Consider the following 11,825-nt stretch of genomic DNA (forward strand, 5'->3'; position numbering starts at 1 on the left):
TAATTGAATCCAATGGGGGTTGTGTCCAATTTATAGCTAGACTGTCAGAGCACAGGTAACAACCTGGACTTGGGAATGGCATCTCAAGTCAGTGAAAAGTAATCTTGAACTAAGCCTGTGAGGTCTGATGCTATCTCCAGAGAGATAGTATGAGAATTTAGTTAAATTGTAGAACACTCAGCTAGTGTCACAGAATAGCTTAGTGTGGGGAAAATCCACACATCTGGTGTCTGAAGTGAAGTGGTGTTATAGTGAAGTATTGGGAAGAGTGGTGACACACAGCACAAGAAGTAAATTTATCCTTTAGACCCTATATACATGGTTGCTTTTAAATATCTTGAGTTCATAAGAGCCTCACCCTGCTTCTTCCAGGGACTTAGATGTTCTACTGAATTCCTCAACCAGTAGTCTCTTTCTCCAGGTCTGCAGCCCCTGGGGGGTCTCACAAGCCATGCCCTCTGCTTTCTGAAGACTGAAGACTTGCTCGATCTGAGATCCATGTGATGTCCCTTTTGGTCACCTGCATATTGATTTCAGTGGCATAGAGACCAATCCCTCAGGCTGTTCTCCCATCCAAGTACCAATCAGGCCTGACCCTGCTTAGCTTCCGAGATCAGACGAGATTGGGCGCATTCGGGGTGGTATGGCCGTAGACCCTCAGGCTGTTAGACTGGTTCAAATTCAGTCTGCTTTGCTTTCTCTGAGTCAAGGTTGCATGGCTAGAAGGTATCTTTTATCACTTATTCTATTTTTAGCTTTTTCTCTACTATTTACTATTAATATTTCCTAAACATACAGATATTCCCAATAAAATCTAGCAGGAAATTAATTTTACATTGGAAAATACATAGTTACTGAAAATGGCTGACATGTAGAACCACAAGCAGATTTGGATGAAGTCACAGAAATGTAACAGCAAAATACAACAGAATTTCTTTGTTCTCATATAACTCAGTCATTCTTCAACATGCATTTTTTTGTGTATGCCTACTTTATATCAGATACTGGAGACAAAGCAATTACAAAGTGGTTAAAACAATCCCTGCTTTTATGAAGCTTACCATCCAGTGACACCAGAGAGACAAAACACAAACAAGGATGGTTCTTGGCATATCAAATGATAATGAAGGCTGTGCAAAGAAGTGGGGTAGGAAGGTGGTAGGTGTAGGTAACATGTGTTCTTACTGGGTGATCATTACAAGGCATCTGGAAACACTTGCCTGACAAGGACACACTGAGAAGATGCCTGAAAAGGAGGAGGGAGACCACCAAGTGGGTATCAGAGGAAAAGGAATCAGGGCAGAGAGAAGCGGAAATGCCAAGTCCTGGTCCAGGGGCATCTTGGGGCACTGGAGGAGGAACAGGAGGCCCGTGAGGCTGGAGCAGAGTGAGAAAGCAAGGGCCTCCCTGTGGAGTTAGATATGAGGGGTAACCATGACAGATCCTGTAGGACTCATGGATGATGGGCACATGTGGATTAAAGTCAATGAGTGGAAAGCTATAACTAGAGGAAGAGCTGAGTGAGAATACACATGACTGGATGCATTGTTGGCAAGGGGACAACTCACTGTAGGGGCAAGGGCAGGAGAAGGAGACTGGTTAGGAGCAGCCACGGTCATCCCATCGAGAGGATGGCGACTCTAGCCAGGCAGAACAGAACGGCCAGAGGAAGACATATTCTTGATCTGGGCACAGAAGCTCTGCTGGTGGGGTAGAGATGAAGCTCAGAGGCAGGAGAAGCCAGGAAAGATCACAGACCCGGGGCCTGAACACCTGTAGGGATGGAGGTGTTGTCATGGAAAAGGAGGAGACAAAGAGAGAGCAGACTCAGGGGAACGTCCGGTAGGGTTGAGTACAATACACAGGTGTGAGTCTGGACTGTATGGAAAGGTTTGGATTGGATAAATAAATGTATAAGTTATGACAGCTCAATGCCATCAAAGCCTTGAGACTGGATGAAGTCAGCAATAGGGTGAGATGCTGGGAAAGGAAAATGGTCCCAAACTAAATCCTGAGTTGAAAGTAATACTGGGAATAAACAAATCAACAATAGAGAGATGAAAGGAAAAAGCAGTGGGACCAGAAAACCACACATAGCAACAACAAAAACACAGAGAGAATCCACTAGAATCTATCAAGCTGGAAACAAATGATGGGAGAATCTCAAGGAGAGAGGGTTAGACTGTGTCAAAAGCAGCCAATAGAGTAGAGATTGAAGGATCTTTTTAGGTTTGTGAAAATGTCCTAAAATTGGATGTCCTAAAATTGTTACGACAGTTGCATGGCTCTACACATTTATAAAAACAATGAATTGGATGTTTAAATGGTGAATTTCATGATATATACATTATACGGACATGTAAACAAGTCAATAGAGCTACTTAAAATGAAAGTAGCTACCATACACTAACTTAGCATTTCAAAGAAAGTGAAAACACATGTTTCTAAAAAGAGCATGTGCATGTGCATCCACAATGTTTTTATCCATAATACCCCACATGTGAAGCAGCTAAAACGTTCATCAAAAATTATCTGATATATCATACAATTTTGAATTACTCAGACCTAAACAGAGTGAACTGCTTATCCACACAAAAACTAGGGTAGCATAACAATCAAAAACAAAACAAAACAAAACAAAACAAAACCCATGTCATTTTGAGCAAAAGGGGCAGATGTCCCAGTGTACATTGTCATTTACTCCATTTCTTTGCTATCAGGAACTGATAATAGAAACCAAACCAGAGGCTGCGGTGGTGGTGGGCTACACATGCACAAGTTCTGGGACAGTGGTATTCACTACATAAATAGACAGGATCCATCTACAGAGAGGGCTGTTGGATACTACAGAGGGATACAAAGTTTAAAAATTTTGTCAAGTTTGGTGTTTTCACTACAGTTTAATTTTGTATTAATACAAAAGCATAAACAGGTGAAGAAGGGTCATCAGGTAGGAATGGAGTCGAGCACGTTTTACCTGGAGATCTCTGCCGTCTGCCCACTGCCCACCGGATGACCGATCAATCCACGATGCCAGCGGCTGGTTGAGTTCCGGGCAGAAGGTTGGGGGTTCCGGGGGCGTTCCACGGTGACGGGGAGACCCCGTGCGCCCCAGGCCCCTCTGGGGCGTGGCTTCGGGCTGCTCCTGGGGCTGCTGGGGGACGGGGTCGTGGAGCGGCGGGCCAGCGACCTGCAGCGACACCTCACTTCAGAGAACGCCAGGCCCGAGGAAGCGTCCTCAAGCGCACGGTACCGGCAGAGGCCTTCAGGAAGGTGGGGAGGGCCAACTCCCTGCTGGTGGAGGAATTCACCGCCCCGGTTCAAGAACTGAACCGAGAGAGAGAGAGAGAGAGAGAGAGAGAGAGAGAGAGACAAACGCTCGCGGCCAGAGGTGACGGCAAAGGTGTCCAAGTTCCTGGAAGAGGTCCTGAGAATCGCCATAACCCAGGGATGTCTCCTAACCTGTCCAGAGGCCGCGAGCCAGCGGTGGTGGTCTCCTCCCATGAGTGGGCCTGGGTCCCTCCCCTCCCCTGCGCCTACCAGCTGCCCGGCTGCCTTGACCACCCCCACCCTCACCTGACCATCACTGAGGCCAGTGGGTGCAGGGGAGCCTCTCTCTGAGCTGGAGATCCTTCACCTCCACATCCTGGGCTCCCCTGTGAGCTCCTTCATGGACCACTTCTTCAGATCCAGAGATCAGGTTGCCCAGAACACACGAAGAAACAGGAGACTTTCCTTATGTTCACAGAATATTTGGATTCTCTCTCAGCAGTGAAAGAAATATACTTTATTTATTTATTGGAGTTTCAAATTTTTATTCAAATTCCAGTTAACATCTGGTGTAATATTAGTTTCAGATGTAGAATTTAGTGATTCATCACTTACGTATGGCTCCCAGTGCTTATCACATGTGCCCTCCTTAGCGTCCATCACCTATTTAACCCATCTCCCTTCCCACCTCCCTCCAGCAACTCTCTGTTTGTTATGTATAGTTAAGAGTATGTTTTATGGTTTGCCTCCTCTTTTCCCCCATATGTTCATTTGTTTGTTTCTTAAATTTCACATATGAGTGAAATCATATAATATTTGTCTTTCTCTGACTGACATTTCACTTAGCATAATATTGTTCAGCTCCATCCACATCATTGCAAATGGCAAGATTTCATTCTTTTTGATGGCTGAGTAATATTCCATTCTCTCTCTCTCTCTCTCTCTCCATCTCTCTCTCTCTCTGTCTCTCTCTATACACACACACATACACACACACACACACACACACACACACACCATCTTCTTTATCCATTCATTAGTCCATAGACATCTGGGTCTTTCCATAATTTGACTATTGTTGATAATGCTTTTATAAACATTGGGGTGCATGTTTCCCTTGGAATCAGCATTTTTGTATACTTTGGGTAAGTACCTAGTGGTGCAATTGCTGGATAGTAGGGTCAAATCTATTTTCGGCTTTTTGAGGAAACTCCATATACTGTTTTCCAGAGTGGCTGCACTAGTTTGCATTCTCACCCACAGTGTAAAAGGGCTTCCCTTTCTCCACATCCTCACCAACATCTGTTGTTTTATGTGTTGTTGATTTTAGACATTCTGACAGGTGTGAGGTGATATCTCATTGCAGTTTTGATTTGTATTTCCATGATAATGAGTGATATTGAGCATCTTTTCATGTGTCTGTTGACCATCTGGATGTCTTCTTTGGAAAAATGTCTGTTCATGTCTTCTGCCCGTTTCTTAACTGGATTATTTGTTTTTTGGGTATTGAGTTTGATAAGTTCTTTATATTTTTTGGTAATTAATTCTTTGTCAGATATGTTCTTTGAAAATATCTTCTCCCATTCCAGAGGTTGCCTTTTAGTTTTATTGATTGTTTCTTTGGGTGTGCAGAAGATTTTCATCTTGATGAAGTCCAAATAGTTCATTTTTGCTTCTGGCTTCTATGCTTCCAGAGACATGTCTAGTAAGAAGTTGCTCTGGCTGTGATCAAAGAGGTTTCTGCCTGTGTTTTCCTATAGGATTTTTATGGTTTTAGTCTCACATTTAGGTCTTTCATCTATTTTGAATTTATTTTTGTGTGTGGTGTAAGAAAGTGGTCCAGTTTCATTCTTTCACATGTTACTGTCCAGTTTTGCTAACGCAAGTTGTTGAAAAGACTGTCCTTTTTTTCCTCATTGGATTTCTTTCCTGCTTTGTTGAATGTTAATTGCCTATATAGTTGTGGGTACATTTCTGAGTTTTCTATTCTGTTCCATTCATCTATGAGTCTATTTTTGTGCTAGTACCATACTGTCTTGATGAATACAGCTTTGTAATATAATATAATTACAGCTTTGTGATTTCTCCAGCTTTGCTTTTCTTTTCAAGATTGCTTTTGCTATGTGGAGTCTTCTGCGGGTCCATATAAATTTTAGGATTGTTTTCTCTAGCACTGTGAAAAATACGGGTGGTATTTTGATAGAAATTGCATTAAATGTATCAATTGCTTTGGGTGATACAGACATTTTAACAATATTTGTTCTTCAAATACATACACATCTAACTCTGTGCTGACAGCTCAGAGCCTGGAGCCTGCTTCGGATTCTGTGTCTCCCTCTCTCTCTCTGCCCCCCCCCAAAATAAAATACACCTTAAAACTTAAAAAAAAAAAAGAAGAAGGAAATTAAATAACAGAGATGGCATGGCACCTGATAATGCAGGTTCTGGAGAAAGACAAATAGGGAAGGGTGGGGAGCAGTGTGATGGGCCAGGAAACTAGTGAAGTAGGGAGGGCCTCTCTGAGCAAGGGTCACACGAGTAATGAGGACACCTCAGTAATATATCTGTAGAATGAGGGACACCACAGGTGGATGGCTCTGACGTGGGCAAGGGGGTGGGACGGGGATGAGGACGAGCCAGCAGCCAGGTAGGAGCTCAGAGGAGCAATCACAACTGAGAGTGTAAGTGTGAAGGGTCATCAGGTAGTAAACTTGTTAATAAGAGATGTCCACAGACTAGGCAGATTCCATAGGGTGACTTCAATAGGCCTGTTTATGGCCACAGCCCTCATTAGGTTTCCCTTTGTTAACAGTGTCACAAAACCCCTCAATGGTGACCTACCTCAGGCTGTCCCACATGTTGGCCCTTAAGTTGTACAGAATCCTCATGGGGGGGAACACCCCAGTTACACAGAGAGCCTGAGGAAAGCTGCAGACTACGGTCTGAATCATCACACAACAGTGTCATGGTGCAGGAAGTAAGTGCTGCTCTTGTCCTTGGCTCAGGGGGATGATGCCAACTGGGGTGTTACCTGGAGACTCAGCATGTGATTGGGCTCTTAACTCTGGATTTGCTTCCAGGTGTCCTGTCCTGCTCACTGTTAGGACTTTGGGAAGGCTAGACATCCCTCCAAGTCTTCCTGCTTCTGAGGGTCATTTCCAGCCCTGATATGCTACGAATCCACCATTGGGTCCATCACCTCCCACTGCTGAAGGTTGAAGTTCTTCATTCCTTGTGAGCAATATTAATCCTCCAACCCTTCCTGATAATTAGAAATTGGTTAACCCAGCTGTGAAAAAGTATTCAAAACAAGATACACCACTTGTGCCGGAGGCTGGAGCCGGCTCCGGCAGGTCCAGGGGTCCCTGAAGGATGGACAGTGTTGGCGAGAGAGAGAAAGAGAGTGCGAGAGCCCCGGAGATTCTTTCTGATCACCAGGCAGGCATCTCTGTCCTGTCGGTTTTTGTGTCTTTATTTAAAGGTTCAGCAACAAGATGAAGTCATAGAAAGGAATTTCTTACAATAGGAAGTCTTTTGTGATAACAATAGTAGAATCATTCCGACCAAGGAAATAACAGAATGTTCTTAGTGAAAAATAGGATAACATATAGGTCAAATTGTATATAGATAAGTTAGGAGTATTTTGTCTGGCTCTCAAGAGGATGAGTGTTTCTGAATTGGTTTGTTTGTGGAGACTAACATGGGGACCCTGAATGGGTCAGTCTTTTGCCCCTGGGTTATGTTTTAGCTACTGTTACCCATCCTCATCCCAGCTGCCAGTGTAAGAGAGGGTGTTTGTGGAAAGTAGGCCTTGAGGAAGAGACTGTTATGTTTCACCAATTAGCAAAGGTCTAAGTGGTAACTATGTTTTGCTCTTAACCCCAAAATAGGCCCTTGGTCACAGGACCAGGCTCAGTTGTAATTCTTGTGTTCTTAAGCCCCTAAGTCTCGGATCTACAAGGCCCATGGGAAGAGCCTTTTGACAATTTTCCCCATAGAGCTTTCATCCAAAATTTCTTTTGTAAAGGCAGGAATATGCTTTTCCTTATGAGGTATCTGTATTCAAAATATGGGTCTGATATGGAATACAGTGAGGCCTGGTCAATACCAGTAGGTTTATATCCAACATGAGCAGAAGGAGATACCAGTTTTCATTTCTCATGGCCGGAGCTGCAAACATTGTCACTCCCTTGCTGTGATTGCCATCCTGAGACGCCGGTGCAGCTCCCGGCACACTTGTATGATTTCATTCAGTCCTCATTAAGGTCATACAAGGCAGCAACTGCTATGACTCCATTTTACAAATGTGGAAACTTGAGATTCCAGTAAGTCATTCATTCCATGTTCACCGCACAAGGGCCAAGAATTGTAGTGTTCTCCAATGAAGGCACTGCTGTGGGACCCAGTGGACCAGGGAACAGAGGAATCTTTTTCCACTGTGTTAAGGGTATAGTTGACCATGAAATCATTTGTGCTGGCAAGGGATGGGGGAACCTGTAGATGGAGTCTCAGTGGGACTGAGTTCATGGTGCCTTTACCTAGGGAGTGGAAATTAACCTGGAATCCTTTACTGTGGGTGCCAGGGATTCCCCTTCCACCTTCTTCTTAGAGTCAGGATATGAGTTTAACAGTCTTGTTGGCAGGGGTATCAGGTGGCACTACAAAGCAGCCTCCAGCATATATATATGTGTATATATATATATGTGTGTACATATATATACACACACGCACATATATACATATATGCATGTATACATACATACTTAAACTTTTGCATATACATACACATATACACAAATGCTTATCCATATATATCTATAATGTAGATATATACATATGTGGATAGAATGATAGATGATAGATAGATAGATAGATAGATAGATAGATAGATAGATAGAGCTTAATGGATGCAACTTCTTTAATCACATTGAGGACATTAATAGATATATATCTGATGTTTTCCTATGAACACAAAGGCACATATCTTCAAACAAGGAACATGGCTGTGCTTCTGTGGGTTGGATCATGGGACATTTTACACCTCAGCATCCGCACGGACACTCAGAGGCAGGAGGGAGAGGCATGGAGCCCAGGGACAAATCTGGGGAGCAATCAGTTTACACTTGTATAAAGAAAACCCAGTACCTGTAAAGCTTGTTGAAATGATACAGGACAGGAGGAACCAAGAGGATCTGAAATGGCACAAAGCATGTGACTGATAGAAACCCTTTAAAATATAAACACTGGGGCACCTGGGTGGCTCAGTCTGTTAAGCTTCTGACTTCAGCTCAGGTCATGATCTCATGGTTCGAGGGTTTGAGCCCCACATCAGGCTCTGTGCTGACAGCTCAGAGCCTGGAGCCTGCTTCAAATTCTGTGTCTCCCTCTCTCTCTGACCCTCCCCTGCTCATGCTGTCTCTCTCTCTCTTAGAAATAAATAAAAACATTTAAAATTTTTAAAATAAAATATAAACACTGCAATATTTTTATAGACTCAAGACAATGCATCAAAGATTTAATATAATTCTAAACAAGAAATGACATAGAAGTCTGGCTGGGAAAATACTCATTCTTGCTGTTACATTTCTTATTTCAATGTTTCTTATGTAAAACTATAGATAAAATATTCATTCGTTAAAATGTTTCAGGGCAAACATATGATATTTGTCCTTCTCTGCCTGACTTATTTCGCTCAGCATAACACCCTCAAGTGTTTATGTTTGCACGTATAGGAGGATTAGGAGGAACTTGACGGAGGAACAAGGGGGAGAAGAAGGGCGGAAATGGTGGGGGAAAGGGAGAGAGGCAAACCATGAGAGACTCTTGAATGCTGACAAAAACTGAGGACTGATGGATGTGGGGGGGAGGGGGGGATGGGCATGGAGGAGGGCACTTTGGGGATGAGCACTGAGTGTTATGTGGAAACTAATTTGACAATAAACTATTTGTAAAAAAAAAAAAAGAATCGATTTTGTAGAAAATTAGTAATATTAAAAGATTTATCTGAAGTGGGAAAAAAAAATGTTTCAGGGCAAGAGGCGACTGGGTGGCTCAGTGGGTTAATGTCAAACTTCAGCTCAGGTCATGATTATGTGGTTCACAAGTTCGAACCCTGCATTGGGCTCTGTGCTGACAGCTAGAACCTTGAGACTGCTTCAGATTCTGTGTCTCCTTCTCTCTCTCTACCCTCCCCCCCCATTCATTCTCTCTCTTCCTCTCTCTCTTCTTCTCCCTTTCTCCCTGTCTCAAAAATAAACATTAAAAAATGTTTTAGGGCAAAATAATTTAAGATTCAACTTTCATTGGGTGGCTTGCAGTGAATAGTTATAAAATCTGGACTAGTGACTAAAAAAATAAACACAGCTCTGAAGGACCAGAGAGTGTCTGGTGTGGATAGGACTTGAGGGCTGCAATCTCTAAAAGGAAGCCTGGGGGTGCCTGGGGGCGCGTGGGTGGCTCAGTCTCACAGTTTGTGGGTTCAAGCCCCGCATCGGGCTCTTGCTGACAGCTCAGAGCCTGGAGCCTGTCTTCAGATTCTGTGTCTCCCTCTCTCTCTCTGCCTTTCCCTTGCTCACACTGTCTGTCTCTCTCTCAAAAATAAATTTTAAAAAAACACTAAAAAAATAAAAAATAAATAAATAAATAAAAGGAAGCCTGAAAGTGAGCACCAGATCCACATGGGCTTTTCCTCTAAAGTACTTCCCTGTTGGCACAGTGAGAGTCTGAGCAGAAAGAGGCAGGCTTTTGGGCTGAGGAAAACTAAAACTTTGTTCAAGCAAACTACTCTGGCTTCTGCTTCCCATCAGGTGTGGTAAAGACATGATGACAACTTAAAATTTGATAAACATTATAAGTTTTAAAACATGAGGGGCGCCTGGGTGGCTCAGTTGGTTAAGGTCCAACTTCAGCTCAGGTCATGATCTTGCAATTCAAGCATTTGAGCCTTGCGTCCAGCTCTGAGCTGACAGCTCAAAGCCCATTGCCTACTTCAGATCCTGTGTCTCCTCTCTCTCTGCCCCTCCCCCACTCGCGCTCTTAAAAATAAACACACACTAAAAAAATAAAAACAAAATTTCTTTTAAGCTTATTTATTTTTGAGAGAGAGAGAAAAAGAGTGAGCAGGGGAGAGGCAAAAAGAGAGGGAAAGTAAGAGAATCCCAAACAGCCTCTACACTGTTAGTGCAGAGTCCGACCTGGGCTTGAATTCTAAAACATGAGATCATGACCTGACCTGAAATCAAGAGTTGAAGGCTTAACTGATTGAGCCACCTATAGGTGTCCCTCTATTAATTAAAAAAAATTTTTTTTTTACTTTAGAGAGAGAGGAGCACAAGTGGGGGGAAAGGGGTAGAGTGAAATAGAGAGGAGAGAGAGAGAGAGAGGGAGGGAGGGAGGGAGGGAATTAGAGGGAGAGAGGTGAGGGGAGAGAATCTTAAGCAGGCTCCAGGCTCAGCATGGAGCCTGTCATGGGGCTTGATACCATGACCCTGGGATCATGACCTGAGCTGAAACCAAGAGTTGGACACTCAACTGATTGAGCCACCAAGTTGCCCCCTAAAAATCCATTTTTGAGTCCTCTCTGGTCGGGCCGAGAGGGCTGGGGGCAGGGAGCCAGAGGGCCAGCCCAGGAGCGCAGTCCGCAGTGACAAGCTCACACTCTCCTTCGAGGGCTGCACAGCTGAAGGAGGATTCATCAGACCCAGGACTAGGGCTGAGGAGCACGTGTTCTGCTAAAATACACATAAAATGGGAAGATCAGAAAGCTAAAAAGGCTAAGTTGGAGTGAGGTTCTGCTAACACCATAAGTAAAGAATTTTTTGGTCTAAAGAATTCCTGACATTCTGCTCCCACTTGTCTGCTAGAGAGCTGTGCCTCGGCATCAGAGCCTGCCTGCCTGCACAACTAGTGAATCAGGCAGCAACCTCGATCCTTTGGTAAGGGAAGCTAGACACAACTCAGCAGGGGGTGACTCCTCTGTTAAGGATGTCAAAAATGCTGGAGACCTGAGGAAAAAGGCCATGGAAGGTGCTATTGATGATGCATTAATAAACACTAAGGTGATTGTCCATCCATTTCAGATACTTGTGGCAGCAAATAAAGCAGTTCATCTCTACAGACTGGGAAAAATCAAGAAAAAAACTCTATCAACTGAAATTATTTCCAATCTTTCCCCGGATAACAATATTTCAGAAGCTTTGAAAAAATTTGATATCTCAGCAAATGACACTTCAATTCTAATTGTTTACATTGAAGAGGGATAAAAACAAATAAATCGAGAAGACCTAATATCTCAGGTAGAAGGTCACCAAGTTTCTCTGAAAAATCTTCCTGATATAACAACTATTACAGAAGTCAAAAATATATATAAACTATCTTCACATGAAGAAAGTATTGGAACATTATTGGATGGTATTATTTGTAGAATGTCAACAAAAGATGTTTTGTAAAATGACAGAAATACTAAAATTTTTCATATAAAAATACATAAAAATAAAAATCCATTTTTAATTGATGTCAAGTTAATATCAATTGTATCCAGAAATTCTACTTTACAG

The 11,825-nt window shown here is 43.1% G+C and overlaps 1 pseudogene; it reads left to right on the forward strand.

Moving 5' to 3' along the window:
* Positions 1-1,434: 1,434 nt before the first annotated feature.
* LOC144223088 (EKC/KEOPS complex subunit TPRKB pseudogene) lies at positions 1,435-11,717 on the forward strand (annotated as a pseudogene).
* Positions 11,718-11,825: the final 108 nt, after the last annotated feature.

This window comes from Crocuta crocuta, unplaced genomic scaffold (assembly GCF_008692635.1).
Source record: "Crocuta crocuta isolate KB4526 unplaced genomic scaffold, BGI_CrCroc_1.0 scaffold420, whole genome shotgun sequence".
Classification (NCBI taxonomy): domain Eukaryota; kingdom Metazoa; phylum Chordata; class Mammalia; order Carnivora; family Hyaenidae; genus Crocuta; species Crocuta crocuta.